Source organism: Sturnira hondurensis, unplaced genomic scaffold (assembly GCF_014824575.4).
Source record: "Sturnira hondurensis isolate 20B ecotype Veracruz unplaced genomic scaffold, ASM1482457v3 Scaffold0020489, whole genome shotgun sequence".
Classification (NCBI taxonomy): domain Eukaryota; kingdom Metazoa; phylum Chordata; class Mammalia; order Chiroptera; family Phyllostomidae; genus Sturnira; species Sturnira hondurensis.
Window position 1 is genome coordinate 5,762,288 of NW_028093120.1, and position 22,381 is coordinate 5,784,668.

The following is a 22,381-nucleotide window of genomic DNA, read 5'->3' on the forward strand; positions in this document are numbered from 1 at the left end:
CCAAGTGTGGTCCATGGTCGAGCAGCATCCGTTTCAGATTGCACTTAATGTTTTGAGTTCATCAGGCTCTGCAGCAGACAGAATCTGCATTTAACAAGATACTGGGGGCGCGTGGTGGGGGCGGGGCTGTTCAAATGTACATTTCAAGTTTGAGAAACACTTCTACTCCATAAGAGAGGGTGGTGAGGACAGCAAATAGTTTTCAAATGCCTTGTAGTATAGAAGGGTAGTTTGATTTTGCGTATTTTTGGTGGTTTTGTGAAACACGGATATATCTTTTATTTACTTTTGCTTTTTTGTCACACACAACGTCTTTCTGTCACAGTGAGATTTGTTTTTCTGAAAAAGGTTACCTTCTTCAGATGTTGCACAGAACACACATGTAAATGCCAGAACTTATAGGGAATAAATGGGGCTCAGGGCAGATCCTTGAAAACCTCTGCAACTTCAGAGTATCAAAATAAAAATACAGAAACCTTCAAACAACAGTTTTGATGAAAATACCTTTAGAGTTAAAATTCCACTGTCATCTGTACCCAGCACCAGTAGAGCCTGTGCAGCCTTGAACTCCGGTGCTTGGGTCCTTCAGGAGAATCTGCTCCATTGGGCTGACTTCTTAATTACTTTGTTTTTAGTGTAAATACTCAGGGTCTGCACGTATCTACACCAAATAGTTTAAAGCTATGGGAACTGTGGTGGATGTTGAATCTGTTATACTCGACACTTCTTACATTACAGGAAAAGCTCTTCAAGATTTTCAGCATTTCTCCTAAAGTACTTATATGTAGGTAAGACACTTTCGAATTATGAAAAGGCTTATACCTGATGGCTTTGGAATATCAACCTGTTAGAGAAAAAAATCCCATTCAACCAATGTGACTTTCATGTCTGCTGACAAATGACTTTCCCATTACAGAAAGACAGTTTTGGAGAATAGACTGAAGTTTTCAGTTTTCTAATTTTTGCAAGTTTCTAAGTATGCTATCAAACCAAAGACAGCCTTTTTTTGACATATTTTGTTCATAAGTATAAAGAAAAAGAGGTAGTTGTCTCACAGTGATGAAAGATGCAGAATTGAAATGGAAATGCATATTAAGGACAGTGTGAAATGGCTTTTTTAAAATGCCAACTGGATGGGAAACTTTCCCTCCTGACCTCTTTGGGCTCCTTATCTTCGTAGTGAGTCAAACAGTTAGTCCTGCAAGACACATCTCTCATTTCCCATCTTGCGCTGATTTTCTCTTGTAAATATTTTGTATGCCTTTCATTTGATGTGTTTGGACTTCATGCTAAACCAGTGCCAGGTCAGTGGAATTTCTGCCCCTTCTACTCCATTTTCTCTTGGTGAGTGGAATCCCCCTTTTTGTCTGTGGCTTCTTTCTTAAGAGGCTTGCTAAACTCTGCAAGAGGAAATGCCAAAAATGTCTCTAATAGTGAAGTACCAAAAATGACTCTAATAGCAAAGACATTCAACATTATTTTCTCTTTTATTGCTCATTTGTGGAGTGATCCTCATGAATTCCAGTCATACAGGGGCTTTTAACTCAGGAGTTGGTAAAGGTTAGTGATACGAAAATTTTTACTTATACCATGTAAGTGTTTGAAATATGTGCTATTAGGGAAGCATCTTTGCTTACATAGGTGATATGGAAAAGGCATACATACAGTGCTCAGAAATAAAAAAAGAGGAATGAAAGAGTGGAAGAGAAAACAGTAGGAAGAGACTCGAAACAGTAGGAAGAGAGAAACAGTGAAGAGAAACAGTAGGAAGGAAAGGTTAGTTTTCAGACCTGTGACATTTTTCTAGAAGGTCATTTTTCTACTGTGTCTACTGGGAACCACGTAGAGTGGGGCAGCGGGAGACGACATACTGCCGTCCACCCAGAGTTTGGTTTTTTGAAATGGAAGCCTCAGTGGGCTTGGGGAAGGAGTAGGTATAGAGAGCTCTCCCCATTTTGTGGGGATTTGCGAAGCTTCGTGAGCTTTTTCTCGTTCTTCTATTTCTCCATTTTCCACGATCTCATCGTTTTTTTCCTGTGGATCCATGCCCGGGGGCTTCCCGATGATCAATGGAGGATAGCTCTGGTGAGAAGGAACACTTGGTGGAAATCCCCCTGAGCTGCCTTTCTGGGACAGACCTGGGTTGAGAAATCATGGGGCTCTGGGTGTCCAGAGAATGCCAGGGAGACAGATCATGGAGTGGCTATGAGTTAGTCCTGCAAGACACATCTCTCATTTCCCATCTTGGGAGACACATCTCTCATTTCCTGTCTTGTCAAATGCGATAAACTGGGACTGGATTGTAGAGACAGCTTGCAGCCCAAGAAAAGTATCTGTGTGTATGTGTTTTTCGGAAAACCGTTTCTTCTGTCTCTCAGTTTATTTTAAAAAATTTAAAAAACTAATAACACTTTTTTTTTCTGTAGGAAATAGATGATATTAAACACTTTGATCTCGAGAGTACAGATTAATTTCTCTAAAAGGGTCTCGATGTTCTATTGTTATAAGCTAAGAAGTTTGTCTTTTTTCAGTGAAAAATGTTACATCAATTTGGCATGTGTAAAACAATTTTCTCTTAATAGAAAAAAGATTTTAGAATTAGGATGATGCTGGCCTCATACATGAGCCTGGGAGTCTTCCCTCATCCTGAATTCTCTGAAATAGCTTGAGGAGGAGAGGTATTCTTCTCGGAATGTTTGGTAAAATTCCCCTGTGAAGCCATCTAGTCCAGTGCTTTTGGTGGTTGGGAGTTTTTTGATCTGTCTATTCAGATTCTCTGATTGTTCCTGATTTAGTTTCGGAAGACTGTGATTCTAGAAATTTATCCATTTCGTTCACGATATACAATTTGTTGGCATATAATTGTTCATAGTATTTTCTTACAATCCTTTGTATTTTTTTGTGTGTGTCAGTTGTTATTTCTTTTCTTCATTTCTGATTTTAATTATTTGGGCTGGCTCTCTTTTTTTCTTGCTGAGTCTGGTTAAAGGTTTGTCAATCTTATTTATCTTTTCAAAAACCGAGTTCTTGGATTCATTGATTTTTGCATTGTTTTTTAGACTCTATTTAGTTTATTTTTGCTTGGACCTTTATTATATCCTTCCTTCTACTCACTTTGGGCTTTGTTTGTTATTCTTTCTCAAATTCCTTTAAGTGAAAAGTTGGATTGATTGTTTGAGCATTTTCTTGTTTCTTGAGGTAGGTCCGTGATGCCATGAATTTCCCTTTTAGGATCGCTTTCCCCATTTCCACAGATTTGGGATTGTCGTGTTTTCATTGTCATTTGTTTCTAGGTATCTTTTGATTTCTTTCTTGATCTTGTTGTTGACCCATTCATTTTTTAATAGCATGCTATTTAGTTTCCATGTCTTTGTGTATTTTTCAGATTCTCTTTTTTGACTTATTTCTAGTTTCATAGCATAGTGATCAGAGAAGATGCTTGGTACGATTTCAGTCATTTTAACTTTACTGAGACTTGTTTTGTGTGCTAATCCATGGCATATCCTAGAAAATGTTCCATGTGAACTTAAAAATGTATATTCTGCTGCTTTGGAGTGAAATGGCTCTGGAGATGTCAGTTAAAATACATTTGATATAGTGTGTCCTTTAAGGCTAATCATTGGAGAGATACAAATGAAAACCACAATGAGATATCACCTGACACAATTCAGAATGGCTACCATCAGTGAATCACCAAACAAGTGTTGGTGAGGATGTAGCGAAAGGGGGAACCCTTTTGTGCTGTTGGTAGGAATGCCAATTGGTGCAGCTGCTATGGAAAGAAGTATGAAGTTACCACAAAAACTTAAAAATGGAACTACCTTATGACTCAGCAGTTCCACTTCTGGGAATTTATCTGAACAAACTTGAAACACTAATTAAAAAAAAAAAAAAACAGAAGTAGATGTGTTAGATTCACCTCAACAGGAGATGCATTGATAAAACAACTGTGGGACTTTTATACAATGGAATACTACTCAGTCATAAAAAATAAGACAGATTCACCCCTTCTGACAATATAGATGGACCTGGAGGACATTATGCTAAGTGAAATAAGCCAGTCAGAGAAAGACAAATACCATATGGTTTCACTCATATGTGGAATCTAATGAATAAACTGAACTAATAAGTAAAACAGAGACAGGCTTATAGAGAGCAGGCTGACAGCTCTTCGGGGGGCAGTTATGGGGTGGTGGGATTGAGCAAAAAGGAAACAGGACTCATGGACGTGGACCGTGGTGATTGCAGGGAGGTGTAAGGGAGATAAATGGTAATGGGGAAAAGTACAATGTAATAAAAAAGAAATTAAAAAAATAAAAAGCAAAAAAAAAAAAAGCAAAGAAAAAGGAGATGGGAAAAACACATTTGTTCTGGCTTCCTCTCTACCTTTCTTCAAGCCTTTACACTTAACTTTCTGACTTAAGGAAACTCCAGTGATAGAGGAGCAAGTTCAGCAACACCTTGAGGAAGCACTCAGCTAAATCCAGAAATTAAGGTACCCTGCAAAACAATGGAACCAGTGTCGTCAAGGAGTCAGTGACGTGGGGGAAGAAGAAATGAAGGAACAGGGAGGTATTCTAAAATAAAAAGGACTTATGAGATGTAAGTAAATGCAATGAGTAGATTTTGCTAGGATCCTTATTTGTAAACAAGCAGAAAAACGCATTTTAAAGGTAACTGGGGAAGTTCAAATATACACCAATTTTTGATATTAATGACTTTTTCGCTTCATTATAAATGATAATAGCCTCCTGGTCCAGATGCATACATATGAGGAAAGTCCTTTAATCTCGCTCAGGGTTGGTTTCTACATCTGAGGAATGAAGATGATTATGGTGGGGGATTTTGTGGGGTTGGTGTGGAGATGGAAGAAGATAGTGTTAGCACAGAGTCTGGCTGGGGATTATGTCTTCTTCTTGGTACAATTTTTGTCATTACTGTATGCGTTTCATGTATCATTTAATTCTAACCCCAGCTTGCCCTTACGACTTCTGTGTTTCCCTTTGTTTTTGTGTTGGCGGTCAGGTCACATTGGTGTCTTGTCAGTCAGCGTTGTCAGCTGTCCTGGTTGGCCTGCTCCACTAGGTCTAGACGTCCTGGCCCATCCTGGCCTTGCTTGCCATTTACTCTCAGCACCGAGTTCTGCACTGGCCCAGTGACTGCCCTCAGTAAATGCTTAATCATTTGTTCAATGAATTAACTCTACCCTATAAAACTCACAGCAGAAAAATTAATCTTTATTGAAACACTTGTTAGTGATTCTAAATGGTAACAGACTTATACTGACTAACCTGCTGGGAGAGAATTTAAAAGGGGCCCCCCTTCTAGCACTATAGTAGTGGGCACTGCTGTCTGAATTTCTCAGTGTCTCACGTTGTTGCCCACAGTGAGGCCCCTTCCCTTTCGTCTTCCTCAGAAGACACTTAGGCAGCCATTTCTTTCTCGCCACATAGCAGCCTTTTTGTAAGTGGGGAAAGAGAACAAATACCATATGATTCCACTCCTATGCAGAATCTAATGAGCAAACTGAACAAACAAGGAAACTGGTGACAAAGTCATAGATGGAGAGCAGGCTGACAGCTAGTGGGGCGAGATTGGGGGTGGGAGGATGGAGCAAAAAGGGAAAAGGACTCGAGGACCCGGACAAGAGTGGGGTGATTACTGAGGGGAAGGGATATAAGAGGACTGAATGGTAATGGAAAAAATACAATACAAATTACAATAAAAAAAGAAATGCAAGAATTCCTTGTAATGTTCTGCACCTAGTAGGCAGTTGCTAGATGTCAAAAGAAGACTATTTTTGTACCTGACATGTTTTAGGGTATTTTGATGAGGAGTGTGGGAGCTGGGAGAATATTCAATGTAAGAAATTATTTCTCTTAAGTAAATAGAGAAATAGTTGAAGATACATGGCAGAAGTCTGTAGCTTTTAATGTCGAATATTGATTTGGTTATAATTATTATAATGCTTCAGAGGTACTAATTTATACATGTTCTTTATCTTGAGTATTAATAATTGGGGATGGGTAGAAGAGAAACATTTCTTTAACGTAGATTTGTCATTCAAAGCTATGGTTCCTTCCTGGGGAAGGAACTGAAATTCACTGAAATAGTCAGGGGAGTCTAAATGCCGTAGTTCAGAGATACAGTCTGTTCAAAGCCTCACAGAACTGTGACTAATGAGGTAAATGCTTACGTCTGAGTCTATCAGATAAATTCCATCCTTGTTTTAGCTTTAGAAGAATATCTATGTGAAGGATCTGACATTAGCCTGAAGACTTACTGTAACCAAATAATTCTAACAGGTGTCCATTTCCCCCCTCATTTTGCAGTTCAATCAGGGCATTGTGTGTTGGTATTTTACCTTTTTCTTGTAAGGAGAGGTTATGATTTTTATAAGTAAGAGCAATGTGTGTGAAGCTGGTAAACAATATAATCCCTATATAAAGTGATCAAAAAGGTTGCACATACACTACTTCTGACTTATAAGTACTAAAAATAAGTAAAGAATAGAAATGTGTTTTTTTAAAAATAAACATGTGGAAATCTGTTTATTATTACATTTAAAATTTGAACATTTTGTTTTTCTCTTGTTTAAGAAGATGCAGGGATTAAGAAAAAACAAAAACAAAAAAACCTGCCTGTTGCATTCAATGCTGCTAAGGTCAGTTCCGCAAATTTTGTCTGACTGTTGAATTTAGTAAGCACAGAGGCAATCAGGAGACCACTTTCACTGGTAAATCTCCACTTATAAAGGAACTGTGTACCTGAGAATTTAAGAAAGAGCTGTTTGTTAAGCCCAGGCATAGTTTGAGATCTTTTTGAAAGTGTTTATAATTTTCTAGAATGCCAGGATTAAGACAAGGAAACACAAAATGAAAATGGCAATGACTTGTTTTCTCCCTTGAATTGATGTTTAGAGTGATCTTAGAGTGAATGATCTTAGAGCCCTCTTTTTAAAAGAAAGGTAGCTTGTATGCTTGTATAATTTCAGATTTCTTAACTGGTTATCTTTAGTCTGTGAACTTTAGCAAAGCAATTAAAAAATGAGGAACTATATGGACCTTTGGTAACTAAAATGCTCTGGGATGTTATGTCAAGTCCAGAACACATTCATCCGGTTCTTAAACAATCTTGTTTTAACACGATGAATTGTAGATCTGAAAGTTTGGAATCCTGGCTCTGACCAGTGTGGCTCAGTTGGTTGGCCTTCATTGCACAAAGCGGAGGGTTCCCAGTCAGGGCGCGTGCCTGGGCTGTAAGCTCTGTCCCTTGTCAGGGACGCAGGAGGCAACTAGCTGATGTTTCTCCCCCTCCCTTCTCCTTTTTCTAAAAATAAATAAATAAAATCTTTTTAAAAAAAAGACAGTTTGGAGTCCTGAGAAATACTTTTTTTATGACAGAAAAATAACTTCGAATTGCATATTTTATCCTGAGAAGGATAAAGTAGATATATTATGATTGTTTTTTTCTTAATTAAGTTTTATTTATATGATGGGTTTTAATAAAAATTAACTTAATTCAGCTTATAAGAGCAATAAGGATTAAATATTTTGCACAGTGAAGTGTACTGTCCATCTTTTAAACTGTTTCTACCATTAAAATACAGATTTAAAATGTGTAAGCAGTGTGTAATCTGAGTGGATGCTCCTCCTTCCTCTAATAAGCCCCTTTTTTCTTGTTCTATTTTGTAAACATGAGTAGCTTATGGCCTATGTACTGAAAATGCCGCCAGGAAGTAGGGTGAGCAAAACTTCTTTTCCCATGACCCTCCCTCTAATGTTGTTCCAAGGGTTCCCTGCTTAGAAATGCCTTGATAACCACATTCATTCCTGACACACCCCCGCCCCCAACACACACAGAACTGCTGAGTGCAGCTGACCTCTAGTCCAGCTGCAGATTTTTTAAGTCACTTGTGGTAAAGGCTTTTACGTAGAGCAGTGAATATCTATGAAAAGATTTTGTGTGTGATATGTTGCATTATATACTTTTTTCTTTTAAGATTCAGTTACTTGGTGTCATTCTGAAAGCTAAAAGTTGAGTTTTTTTCCTTCTAATTTTGAACTAAGGCTAGTATGTATGTGTCTTCATTCTTTTTGTATGATTTTGGAACTTTTCCTGTGACAGTGAAGTCTAAAATTATAAAGCATACTTTAGTTTCCCTTGTTCCTTGACCTCTATCTTGAATATAATTTTTAAAAAGATTTTATTTATTTTTAGAGAGGGGAAAGGAGGGAGAGAAACTTCAGTGTGTGTTTTCCTCTTGCACACCCCTCACTGGGGACCTGGCCTGCAAACCAGGCCTGTGTCCTGACTAGGAATCAAACTGGTGACCCTTTGGTTTACAGGCTGGCACTCAATCTACTGAGCCACACTAGCCAGGGCTGAATATAAATTTTTTAAAGGATGCTGGTCACCATTCATCTTCCTCCACCCCCATTTTTATATGTTGCATCCAGCATTTTCCTTTGGAACTGGGGTTGGGGAGAGAAACATACTTATTTAATAAACACTAGTGCTCAGAATTTCTTGGGTCTCACCACCAACACTGTGAAGTAAGCAGTAGCATTCTCTTATCTGTAGAAAATTGAAACCTTGACAAAGAAATTAATATGCTCCAGGTAACAAAATGCTACTCAGTCAGTCATGGAACTCCAGATTTAAACCCATCTTTTCTTTGCTACTTGATAACAATTCTGTTCATGTGGCAAACACTATCCTGAGCTGTACGTTCTAGGGGGAAGGGAATGGTTGGTAAGGAGGCAAACTGCCTGGAAGGCTGAGTTTTGTATATGGAATGGTGGACACACTGCTCCCGGTAGCTGCCCCTTCTGCCTCTCCTGTGTCCCATGGTCAGAACTGGCTGCTCCAGGGGTGACTCTGCCACACACACACACACACACACACACACACACACACGTAGAGTAAAGGGGGCCCTTGTGGTTGTTTCCCATCCTAAGGAGGTAGAAGCTGACAGCCTCATTCCAGTCCCATGGGCTTGGGTAGCAAAGCAGAAAGATTTATTGGACTGAAAGGCCACTGTGCAGAGATATATTATGAGAGAAGTTAAGAAGGAACCTGTTCTTTTCAAAAAAATGTGTTTATTGATTTTATAGAGAAGGGGAGATGAGAGAGAGGGAGAGAGAGAGAGAAATAACATTGATGTGAGAGAGAAACATTGCTTGCTTCCCATATGAACCCTGACCAAGGATCGAACCTGCAACCTAGGCATGTGCCCTGACCAGGAATTGAACCCCTACCCTTTTCGTGTATGGGATGACAGTCCAATCAACTGAGCTAGGGTGGAATCTATTCTTTTTTACTTTTTGTTTATTTTTATTTATTTTTAATTTTTTTCAATTACAGTTCACACTCAATATTATTTTGTATCAGTTTCAGGTATACAGCTTAGTGGTGAGACAAATCATAAACTCTATGAAGTATTTCTCGATATTTCCAGTGTCCACCTGGCACCATATATTGTTATTACAGTCATCGACTATATTTTCTGTGGTTGCCAGAGGGGAGGACGATTGGGGCACTGGGTGAAAAAGGGGGAAGGGATTAAGAAATACTGGTTGGTAGTTATAAAATGGTCATGTGGATGTAAAGGAACCTTATTCTTATAATTACTGAAACGTGGTCCCTCAAAAGCTGCAAGCATGAAGGTTAAGTGTTTGTGACCAGAGGAGTGTGGGGTGAAGGAAATTCCACTGTGGACTGTTTCTTGTTTTGGCAGGTCCACCGTGTAAACTGACCTTGACACATCCCTTGACTTCTCTCTGCAGGTAGTAGCCTAGACTGAAGAACCTCAAAGGCCTGGCTTCCTTGTCCCGCCTCAGTCAGTGGCAGCTGAACTGCCACACCTACCAGTTAACTGCTCTAAGCCTAAGAGGAAGTGTTACAGGTCCCGTGTCACTGAAACGTTGGCTGGAAAGGCGATTTCTCTGTGCGAAAGACATTTTTTCCTGTCATGTTCCATTGTAGAAGCAGTGATTAATTTTGACAAAAATAACTTAGTATGGGAAGCACTTACTTTAATTTGAAAATTGTTATTTTGTCCTTTCCTAAGTTGAGAGCAAGCCTTCCTTTGTGTCTGTACTAATGACCGCAGTGTGCAGATTCTGGCAAGCTCAGGCGTAGAGGGAAATACGTGAGGTGGTCTGCTGTAACCAAGACTCCGATCTGTCTGTGTTAGTTTTGTGGATGAAAAAAAAAATACTTCCAAGGAAATCTTAGTGATTTCTTCAGGAAACAAAAAGCGAAGGACAGTCGTTTCGAACGGAGCTGTAGCTAGTTTTCTCCCCGTTCTTTCCCTAAGCTCCTGCTCATGCTTCTAACCATCTTCTGCTGCTCTCCTGGTGGATTGAATACTATCACTGCGCTGATCCTATTTCAGGCGAGTTAAGGTGTTTGTTCCCCACCAGGCTATTTACTCCTAGATGTGGGAGAAGATCGTGTTTCTTGTATTACAATTAGGTAGGCCTTTGTGTTATAATGTTAACTGATTATCACTGTGGAACTAGAATCATTATTTCCTTTCATTTCCTTTGGAACGTTGAAAGCAAGCTAACCCAGCCCCGAAGTGGCCACACTCCTTCATGACCACAGCTCCCAGCCGATTGTCCTGCAGGAATAAGCGCAGGAGCAGTGAGTGAATTTGAGATTCTGAGAGTTTCAGAAGCTGAGGGATTCTCAGCTTTTCAGTTGTCTGAATAGCTGAGGTTTCAGGTGTGTAACTTGTGGTGGGTGATGGTAATGTATTTGAAGTGCTTTGAGCTTCCTTAGGAAGGAAAGTGTTTTATACTTTGAAGCAACAGATCCTATTAATTAGAAAGCTTTCTGTGTCAAATTATTGAGCACTTGTTACAGGCCAGGCAGTGTGCTGGTGATGGCCTTTTTGAAGGGACCACAGCAGTCACCTGTGGTCCACCTTCTGTGGCCCAAAGAAGTCATCACCTAGTAACTTGACACATAGAGTACTCATGCACTAAATTAATGACAGTGGGACTGGCACTACAACCTTTCCCTTCTGCCTTTCTGTCCAGTTGTGTGTAATGATTCAAAGTACACATATTTTTACGTCTATGTTAGTGGAGCATTTCAACTGTAAACCTTTAACTTTGAGTAAAGTTTAATTAGAACTACTTGTAACCACATGATAAAATGAGTGTAAATAAAATGTAAACTGGTTCTTGTGGGAGACTTGCAAATTTTTTTTTTTCACACTGAATTGATAAGATTCCTGGAACACTTAAATCATATGTATAGATGTGTTTTTGCCAGTCCTTGTAAACAAGGGTGCTAACAGCTTGTGGAAGAGCGTGAAAGAACTATTCTGCAATTTGGAATTGAAATATTTAGCACTAAGCTGGTAATCAGACATTTTTAAGATCTTTAGTTGGGAAGGAAAGAACTAACTAAAAGATCTTTCACACAACAAGTTCTAACTGTTTGATTTTTAAAAAGTGCCGTCTATTGAGGATAGCTTCATTTCATCTGAGGAAGAAATGGGTATGTTGAGGGACTTTTGGGTCCAGCCATTATGTGGATTTCTCACCAGCTCCTTCTCCCTGGCTGAGTTCTGTTCTATACTTGTACTGAGTGAATTGTGAAAACTCCACCCTTTGTTTACTTGATTCAGGTTAGCTTCCTATTGCTTAACGGTGAAATGCATGACTGGAAAACCTTTCTTTTCAGGTGTATTAAAAATGTGATTGTCTCTGTGGATGATGTTTGGGTTCCGGGATATTCCTTTCCATACATTCCCATGAAAATCACCCCTAAAGTAGAGGAGAGGAAACACATCCCATCCCGACACCTCTCCGTCTTTCCCCGTATGGCTGCTTACCATAGCGCTGCCCTCTGCCTATTGCCAGCCAGAATTCCCTTTGAGTGATTTTAACGTTTGTTCCATTATATAATATTCTATAATATGTCTTGTTTACCTATAAAAGTAGTAATAAAAAAGTGAGTGCTGGCCTGAAAGCTATGTGAAAGCCAGTGTAGGATACACAGATCCCATATATTAAGACGGCCACTACCAGGGATCTTACTACATTCCTTCAGTCTCATCATCTGTTTGTGCAGAACTAGGTGCCTTCTATGTACCAGGTCCAGATCTGTTTGAACAGTGCAGAAAATAGGCAGAAATTTGGGTTTTCATGAAATTACATTCTAATTGGCAGAAACAGGTTAATGAATATGTTACAGGGTTAGATGGTCATGTGTGCTACGGAGAAAAATGCATGAGGGAGGTTATGTGTAAGAGAGAGAGAGAGAGAGAGAGAGAGTGTGTGTGTTTGTGTGTGTGTGTGTGTGTGTTCTGTAGGGGCTGCTACCATTTTGAATAGTGGTCTGGGAAGAACTTACTGATCGCCATTTGAGGACCCGAAGGGATTGAGGGAGTGAGGTTATATTTAGATCATTTAGGTACCAATTTCTTCTTACCTTGAGGGAAAAACATTTCATTTTAAGCAAATTCTCACTTATTTTAGTGCTCTTTAACTAGTGAGTGTATTATTATCGTTCATCTTGCACTGCCTTTAGTAATCTGGAGGTGATTCTAAATTAAGTGGTTTGACAAATTGACAAACTCTCTTCAGATCTAATTGATTGCATTTAGAGAAGGTACCATCTTCAGTGTCTTTGATTCTGTAAAAATTGTTTCTCACTTTTCTCTGTAGTGGAGCACTCTTGTCATTCCAAATTCCCTCTGGTTCTTACTTAATAAAGAGTTTGGAGGATAGCAAGTAAGATCTCTGTAGACAGTGATGTAGAAGTTGGGTGGATAGGGAAGTTAATACATACATTTTGGTTGATTCACTGAATTTTATATGAGGAGTTTTGATAAAATGAACTACTTTGTTAATTTGTACTTAACCAGTTTAGCATTTATCGCAGTTGGAAACTGATACAGGGTTAAACTTTACCCTTACTTAAGCAAATTATTTCTCCACATAGTGCAGGTTCATGGAACAAAGATTTGTTTGCAGGATAACAGTCAAGGTATTTAGGAAACAGATCTGTTAAGTCCTTTAGAAACTACCATTTGCAGGTCGTGGTATGCTGATTATATATTAGGTTTGCTACTAAATAAAGCTAAAACCCCAAGGACTTTTATTTGGTCAGTACTTCTTTACTCCCTTGGGTTGAGGGGCTGTGATTAGAAAAATGTACCATTTCATTTTATTGAAAAGATCGAATAGTTTAGATGTTAAACAAATCTGATATCCACTATACATTTTTGTAATGTTGCTATTGTGGTAGATGTTAGTCACTCAAGAGGAATGACCTCTAGGGATTCTCATGAGATGTCTAGGTCTACCCTTCACTATGCTGATGTAACATGAGTTACTAAATTAATCAGCTGAAGACAGTGCTTAGCCCCACACCTACCACAGGCCTGTGACAACTAGTATACAAACTGTGCTTCATTTGTCATAAAAGTTATTGCCCTTGACTCGTAATGTCTGGCTCCCCACACTGTATAACATTGGAACTGAAAATCTTGGGTTACAGAGAATTTTTTTACACTTAAAAAGTTATGATTAGGGAGCATTGGAGCAAACAATCCATACAATTTCAGTTCTTAGTTGTGTATCTCTTCTCAGGAATCTTCATCCTGAAAACACAGAAGACTACAGTATCTTATTCACTATTTGGAGAGCCCTCGTTAAAATGTTGTCTGCGATACCACTGCTTTGGCATTTCTGGGGGCCCCAGGCAGCTTACACAAGTGCACAGCTGCAGGTAGCTCCCTTTGGCTCGTGTTTTAGGCTTGTAGCCTCTGCCTCTGCCGGAAACCAGCCTGAGGGACTGGGTGGCATGAGGGCTTCAGGCCATTTATTTATTTTAAATATTTTATTTATTTATTTTTCGGGGTGAAGGGAAGGAGAAAGAGAGGAAGCGAAACATCAGTGTGTGGTTGCCTCTCAAATGCTCCCTACTGGGGACCTGGCCTGCAACCCAGGCCTGTGTCCTGACTGGGAATTGGAACGGGTGACCCTTTGGTTCTCAGTCCCGTGCTCAATCTACCAGCCAGGGCTTGGCTTCAGGCGATGTAGATGCCCAGGAATGAGAAGCTAAGCTAGAGAGAACTAATTTCTTATTTCATACTCTGAGATCGAATGTTTCCGAAACAGGCTTTTCATGGTGGTTTTAGGTCTCTGTGGTATTCAGAGATAGGAAAAGGCAATTGAGGACATACACTGAGCGCTATTTGTTTTGTTAGGTTACTAGCTCCTTGAGATTAGCGGTAATTCTTATTTGACAATGTCAGATGTTCTAAAAGATGCCATTGTTCAATATGAGTGACGTATAAAATATAGACTTTCATGAGGTCAAAGTATATTTTTAATAACTCTAAAATTGGGTAGGGGTCTTTCTTAAAATGTAGCATTTTAGAATGTATGAGCTACAATAAATGAAAATCACGGCGCCTTCAAATTTCATTAGTTGAGGAAGTAATACTAAGGTTGGAAGTAAGCCAAAAATACTAAGCAAGAAGAAGTGAAAAACCACATAAATTTTTAAGTTTTTGAATTGAATGGTGACTTCATCATGGGCAGGCCATATGCTGTCTAATAAAAGCCTGGCATGAACTGTGTGTAACATTTGTATGACGAAGCCCCTTTATTTGTAGCAGCAGGTTAATTAGAGACAATATGCCTTCCAGAGCGTGGGAAGCTCTAAAGCGAGGCTTAGTTGTCCAAGCTGACACAGTTTAGGACACGGTTTAAATGAAAACCGTAGTTGCTCGGAATCTCCGCGGGCGGTTGCTGACTCTGTGCAGTTCGTTGAAATGTTGGCAACTGAAGTAGCGTGGCATGTAGGTGAACGAGTTTTAGTTTTTAGAATAAAAGATTAAGATTTATCGTTGTGTTCTGATGAATAATTAATCACCTCCAAATAAAAATAATCCTTTAAATGTAGGATGTGTGTCCTCTTCAAAGCCATCATGCATTTTTATAATGACCATTCATGTAAATGTATAATACACAGGAAGTTAAAATAGTTACATGATGGAGATATAAGATCTATAAAAATGAGTGATTTTTTAAAAAGTAAGTAGTGATAAATAAGAAAAGAAAGATTATGCCCTGGCTGGTGTAGCTCAGTGGATTGAGTGCGGGCCTACGAACCAGACAGTCGCGGTTCGATTCCCAGTCAGGGCACATGCCTGGGTTGCAGGCCAGTTCCTGGCAGGGAACACACCAGAAACAACCATACATTGATATTTCTCTCCCTCTTTCCTTCCCTTCCCCTCTAAAGATAAATAAATAAAATCTTTTAAAAAAAAAGAAAAAAAAGATTATAAATGATCCAGTAAATTTTTTTTATTTAGTACTGGGCTAAACCCAGTATGGTAAAATTGTAGGTTTAAGAGGAATATTCATTTAAAGTGGTATAGAAAGAAGGGTGACCTGGACGTGGGAGACTAGGGTTCCACCCTGCTTCTGTTGCTGGGTTAAAATCCCTTAACCTTGGGCCTTAGTTTTCTCATCTGTAAAATGGAGGTAATTATTGTCCAGGGGAATTATGTTTCCCCATGGGATTCCAGTAAGGTAAGGAATATAAATATGATTTGAAAAATCGCATCAGGCATATTTAAGGCGGTGAGATGGCTGTAGTAAATTAATGTATTAAAAACAGAGAATACTTGGAATTTAAATTAGAACAAAAAAGTAACAAAGCGTGTCCCACCAAAATCATCATCTCTGTTGTGATCATATCCCTGTTAAAGATGGGGTAAGTGGTTGTCTCTGAAGATACACAGATGAAATCTACAGTGTTCACATGAAGTTTCCAGAAAGAGTTTTGAAAACCTGCTTCAGTGTTTCAAAACAGGGTAGGAAAACAGAAAAATGAAGTCTGTTAACGTGTAGGAAGGGCACCAAGTTTATTGAAAACTTACAAAAAACATGTAAATGAAGAATAATGATCTTTGTGCCCTACTTCCCTGGCAGCCCTGCCCCCACAGTTTTATAGTGTCCTTTTCTGTTTCTTTTTTGGAGGAACGAGGCATGATGCCAGCATACTTCATTTGTTGTCCAAGACAGAGGCTTATGTATGCGCCTTTCAATTACTATTCATTATAAAATATTTCCAGTCTTTAAGGGGATGTTGGTCATGCCTCTATATGAAAAAATTATTTTGCCATAACCATAGTAGTCATGTATAGTCATAATATTACATGGTACTCCACATTTTTATTTGGCCAAGTCAGTAAAAACACAGTAGTGAAAAGGCAGATATTGGTGTCACAATAAACATAACCAGCCACTTAAGCTGTACTTGCATTCTACGCTTGCTGTTCCATTTCAATCATGCTTAGAAAATCTGTGGAGGGGCATGTATGTTAGCTTGTTTCTTTGCTTGGTTAAAGAGATTTTATTACGGGGTCTAGGAGTATTTTAAGGAGTGCTGGAATGCAGCTATCTAACCACTGAGGTGATACTTTAATAAAGGTTTAATGTCTCAGTTATCAGAGGCAGTACAAGTGTTGGAGACCTTTAATGTTGCACGTGGTCGAACAGCTGATGGGACAGTGCACTTCTGGTGAGCGTACCTTTTGGAATAGAGACAGTTGGACGGTAGTGGTGTTTGTCGTCACTGTAGCGTTAGCTTGGTTGGCAAGCACAGGGAGGTAAGTGTAACAGTCTAGTAACTGAGAGCCAAGAATGACATCTTCCCAGTCAATGATTTCCTCCTGAAAAATAGCAGTAGTTACGATAGTTTATCCAGCTCTTGTTCTGTGCTATGCCGATTTCATGCGGTTGCTACAACAATTGTATGGAAGTAGATGTATTAATACTCTCTTCATTTTATGGATAGGTAAATTGAAACTTGAAGGGCTTAACTGACTTGTCCACGTAGTGAAACTGATACTTTAACTACTAGTCTGACATCCAAATCCTTGCTCTGACCATTTTCTAGTGGGACTTCCTCGCATTAGGAAAGGGTACAAGGAAATAAAAGCCTGCACTTGGTCTCTTCCCTAATGATTTAAGTTTGTAGAATTAAAAACTTCTTTAAACTAAATGTTCTCCTCGGCGAACTTGATTAGACCACCAGGATCATTTTTGGAGTTGGGTTTCTTCTAAATCGGTGCTGAGATTTTCGGTCAGCCGCTGAAGTACCTGGGCTGCTTTTGTCAGTTTCCATGGCTTTGCTGTTTGCCCAGGTGGCCAAAAGATCTTAAATGAAAGAAACTCCTACCATTCCCTCTGGCTCCTCAGATCTCATCGGCCTGATTTGCTGTCCAGCTGGTTAAGTACGTTTGTTGACTGGGGCTCTGGTTTTCCTCACGGCATCTTTTATAGCTAGAGGCAAGTCTGCCTCTCACCACCTGGCTTCTTATCTCTTGTTGCTCTTTGCCAGTCCTGGGAGGCCTTAGTTTACCTTTCCTAAGTACATGCTCTGAATTCCTGCATTCTGTCCTGTCTGTGCACAGTCCTGCTTTCAAGGCCCTGTGCTGGATGCTGTCAAGACTGGAGAGCTTCTCTGTCCTCCACCAGCTTTCATGTTTTTTGGTGAGGGTTATGGGACTAATATACAAGTGAATAGAATAATATAAAAATTGTATGGTAGACAGTTTTGTCTGAGTAGACATTCAGAAAAGAGGTAGATGACAGTAATGTAGTACTTCTCAAAATTTTCTGTCAGAGGATGGGAAAATGGACATGGCTTGGCCCAAACTGGCTGCTTTAGTGGAAGTAACAAGATACGACTTAATTCACATGAATTCTGCTTTGCCCACAATATGTGCATTCTAAAAAAATGTAAAGCAGTATAAAATTACTTAGCTTCCTTTCCTCTAATTTTCTAATGAGAGTGGCGCCAGGAAGATACACTAAAAGTATCCATGGCTTTCTGAAGCCCTGACCCCCACTGTGCATGACAGGCTGTGCTGGTCAGTATTCAGTGTCTGAAAATCAGCAGAGGCCCTGGTGGGGTTTTGTAGGGTGGCTTTCAGATCCGTCTGTCTCGGGAGGCAGGTCTTATAGGCTCTTTAAAAGGACCAAAGGAAGCTATGTGCATTGTCTTCATGTAGAGCCGGCCGCTCCTATGAGTCATGATGCAGCTTCGCGGTGGTGCTGCGAGCGCTTCTTTGTCTGAGGACATTCCAGAGAAAAAGGGCTATGTCCAGCTTGGAGAGGGACTGGTGACTAAATGGATGGCAAGAAAATCAAAGTGTAGATTATGTGTTTGGCTGGAATATTGCAGGTGCAAAGAACAATTTGAGAAAAAAAAGGTGGCCCAAGAAACACGGAAAAGATGATACACTTGCATTGTCTAGTAGGTAGCAGATAGTTCCATGCCTTAAAAAGGAAATTAAATGACTCAAATCACAGTTTAACCACAAACGTACTTGGTATATGATATCAAGCAGGGGGTGATGATGGAAAAAAGAATTAAGTTTTAAGAGTTGGCACTGGGCTAGTCTGAAAGGTAAGGTAACACCAGGTCCTCTTCTGGATTTGTCATCTTGGGCAGATAGTACTTCAAGTACTTGGGAGAAAAGTGGGCGGGGTCACTAAAACACTTTCCGTTTCCGAACCTGTTAATAAGAGTCTAAGTTGTGGATTCCCGGCAAAGGGTGGGAAATGAGTGATTAGACTAGGGAAGAAGAGGTCAGGGGTGGAAAGTAGACCAGGAAGCCCAGAACACGTGGCAGGCCTTCCCTGTGTTGCCAGAAAGTGTAGGAAAACTGCAAAGGCCTCCTTCATGTTGGGCAACTCATCTTCCAGTTAACACAAAAAAAGGCAAGGGAGATATTGTAGGACATTTTGCTTGGAATTCCAGAGTCCAAACTGAAACCACCACTTAGGAGTTGCCTACATATAATGCTGCATAAGAGAGGACAAATATTGAGTTACAGCAAGGTGGCTAAGGACAAACCCTTCTGAGGGGAAGAGTGTGAGGGAGAGAAATCTCAAAGGAGGCAGCAAAGGAATGCTTACGGAGGCCGGAAGTCAGTCCTGAGAAACTGCAATGTGCAGTTGTTTCCTTCCTCCACCCCCCCCCCCCCACCCCCCGCCCATCCCGANCAAAAAAAGGCAAGGGAGATATTGTAGGACATTTTGCTTGGAATTCCAGAGTCCAAACTGAAACCACCACTTAGGAGTTGCCTACATATAATGCTGCATAAGAGAGGACAAATATTGAGTTACAGCAAGGTGGCTAAGGACAAACCCTTCTGAGGGGAAGAGTGTGAGGGAGAGAAATCTCAAAGGAGGCAGCAAAGGAATGCTTACGGAGTCCGGAAGTCAGTCCTGAGAAACTGCAATGTGCAGTTGTTTCCTTCCTCCACCCCCCCCCCCCCACCCCCCGCCCATCCCGATCCCACCACTGCTGAACCCCAGGTTTTTTCCCCAGGGTAGGAAGACAGGGTAGTTTGTTTCATCTTTTGAACTTTCTATTTTTAACTTGGGCTGTAGCAAGAGTGAAGTCTGTGGGATTTTTGTTTTGAATTTTCATGGAATCTGTAGCTTTATAGAAACTGTTGGATAAAATCTGGCCAAGGGTTGGTTCCTGTTTGTTGTTTTTAGGGCAGAATCTTCTGGAACTGCTTGCCAGACGCATATCATTTATGGGATTATGAACTGTTTGGCCTTTCTTAGAAGCCAGCCCACTATTTTTGCTGAAACTCTCCTGAAGATAGTAATTTAATACACAGATTAACTATGTTATGCTTGCAATAAAAATATTCCATATTCTGCATTTGCCATTATAATAAATAGTAGCTTAATAGTTACCATTTGTTGAGAACTAGTATTTCAAGTTTCTGTTATGTACCAGACACCATGGCTTGCAAGGGGTTTGTATCTTCCCTGGGCTCATGAGGAATCTGAGATCCAGAGAAGCTAAATGCCTGCTCTAAGACACTGTAGTAAGTTGTGGCCCCTGAAAGGATGTACATGTTTGTCTTTTGGCCACACTGAGTCCATGACACAAAATGAAGACTGATTCCAAAGAAGGACTTCTTCCCAGATCCGAGCACACTCATCACTTAAGACTTGAGTTCATCACTGAAAACACATGCTTTGATTTTCCTATATTGTCTGTTAGAAGGGAGGTTGTGTTCACTGCCAAGCAGGGTGCAGAAATGAGGTCCTGCATACGTATCTGGTATAGAACTTAATGAGGTCATCTGAAGCTAGGCTGATTTGTTTTACTCACTTCACAGTGACAAAAGAACCATGGTTTTACACCCTAGAGTACAGCGAGTTAGTTTTGTGGCTTACAGCAGTCTGTACTTTTTTTGTATTAACAACTGCATGAAGAACAATGTTAGAACCACTGGCCTCTGGTGATTCTGTCTCCTGTGACCTCATGTGGGCACAGCTATTGCTTCATGGTTGTGTTTCACAAGCCCTTTCAAGGAGAAAGAATCCCTTGATTTCATTACTGTAAGTCACTCAATTTCGCTTCTGCTCAGCATACATTTATTGAGTAATTATTAGTACCAAGCTTTGTCCTGGGCCTTATTCTTTTTCTTTTCCTGTTTTTAAACCAAGCTCTGGCCAGTTTTTTTTTTAAGATTTTATTTATTTATTTTTAGAGAAAGGGATAGGGAAGGAGAAAGGGAGAGAAACATCAGTGTGTGGTTGCCTCTTGCATACCCCCTACTGGGGACCTGGCACGAAACCCAGGCATGTGCCCTGACTGGGAATCAAACCAGGGACCCTTTGCTTTGCAGGCCTGCACTCAATCCACTGAGCCACACAAGCCAGGGCTGGCCAGTTTTATTACAGAAAAATTTTGCATGAGAAAGAAAAATTTTTCATCTTCACCAGTCTGTTCTGGCGTGTTTCTAATGATACCAGAATTGCCTGAGTCAGTGATAGCTGCTCTGCACACTCCAGGATTTTCCACACGCTGTGCCCAGTCCAGTACCGTTGCCGGTGTTGTGATGGACCCCAGTCCCGGCCAACATGGCGTAGCACTCTGTTTCAGGTCTGCTCCAGGCTGGACAGTTGTTGGCCAGGGTGGCCAGTTTCGCTTTGCCTTCTCTGATCATCTTCAGAGTCTCCTGTACCCCAGCATCTACTTTCCACTTCTCATAACCAGTGGGAGCCTAGAGTTGATCGACTCCAGAGGCTTTTTTGTCTTGTTTGTGGCCACCATCTTCCTGCCTTCAGTGCGGGATGGCCCCCAACAAAGAGCCGCTGCTGAGATATCCTGGGGGGCAAAAGCGGAAGGAGTTTCCCCCTGTACTGGGCCTTCTTTAGTTAGTACTGGACAACTGTTATTTTGTAGCCATTGATGTAGAGTAGAAAATAACAAAATGGGCATTTTAAAACTTTGTTCAAGTCAGAGCCATGGAAATGCATCTTTCTCATTGTGTTTTTCTTATACTTGGGCATGTACTGTGTTCTTTTCATCTCCCTTTTCTCTGTCTAGCAGTCTGACATTTGTAGTTCCCTGAGAGAATGCTGAAAACAAAACTACAGGTATTTAAAACCAAGGCTTATTTAGTAATTCTTTGCATAGTCTGTGTCCTTTTTTAAAAAAAATAAGTTAAGGCTTGCAGTTATACTCCTGTGTGTTCCCAGTACCGTAAACTTTTAGATAATGTACCTCTAGTGGGTTCTTATATTAGGAACACATTGGTAGTTGGTGTACACTTTTCTCTTTCATTCTGGTCCCTCTGGTCTCTTTTGTGTGTTGAATGAACTCAGAAAGTGCCCAGAGGCTTCGCTAGAAATAAATGACAGCGATTTATTCAAGGGTCTTCGAGTTTGTAAACTGGGAGCACAGCTAGGCCAAACTCCAGAAATGTCCCCCCAAAAGAAAGAAAAGTTAAAAGCTCTTATAGTAAAAAGTACATTCTTGAGTCCATTTCTTTATCCTCAGCCCTAGATTGATCCAAGATGGTTATCAGTCGGCTGTCAGGCAGACAGGGTGATGGGCACCAGGCGGTCTGGTTGCGTTCCAGTGGTCTGGATAATGGGTGTCAGGTCGATGTTTACTATCTGCACATGAGTCCTGCAGAGGATAATTAGAAGGTTATCTGGAAGGCCAGATGCAGGACTGGAAAGTTCAAAAATTAAAGTTTTTAGGCCAATTAGAAGAAGAATCAAGTCTTTCCTCACACTTCAACCTTCATAATGTAAATACTTTTAGCAGTTTGGTTAGAATGACTCATATATTTTCTATCTTTCCTCTTTTCTGATGTGTTTGCTTTCTATTGGGCACTAAGGGCAAAGGTAGATGAAGAACATATACCTGCGTCCAGGAAACGAAACACCAAGAATATTATTCAGCTATTTGGTGGGATTAGAAAACATTTCCTTTTAGTCTTAGTGTGGTGTTTCATAATGACAAGTTAATAATGTGTTTGTGCTAGCTTATTTCATGCTGAAAAGCGTAGCCA

At 40.2% G+C, this 22,381-nt stretch overlaps 1 protein-coding gene and 1 pseudogene across 1 annotated transcript in view; one reads left to right on the top strand and one right to left on the bottom strand.

Moving 5' to 3' along the window:
- ARHGAP42 (Rho GTPase activating protein 42) overlaps window positions 1-22,381 on the top strand; it is a 251,945-nt gene that overhangs the window by 35,774 nt on the left and 193,790 nt on the right. The window lies entirely within an intron of this gene.
- LOC118975707 (60S ribosomal protein L30-like) lies at window positions 1,804-21,171 on the bottom strand (annotated as a pseudogene).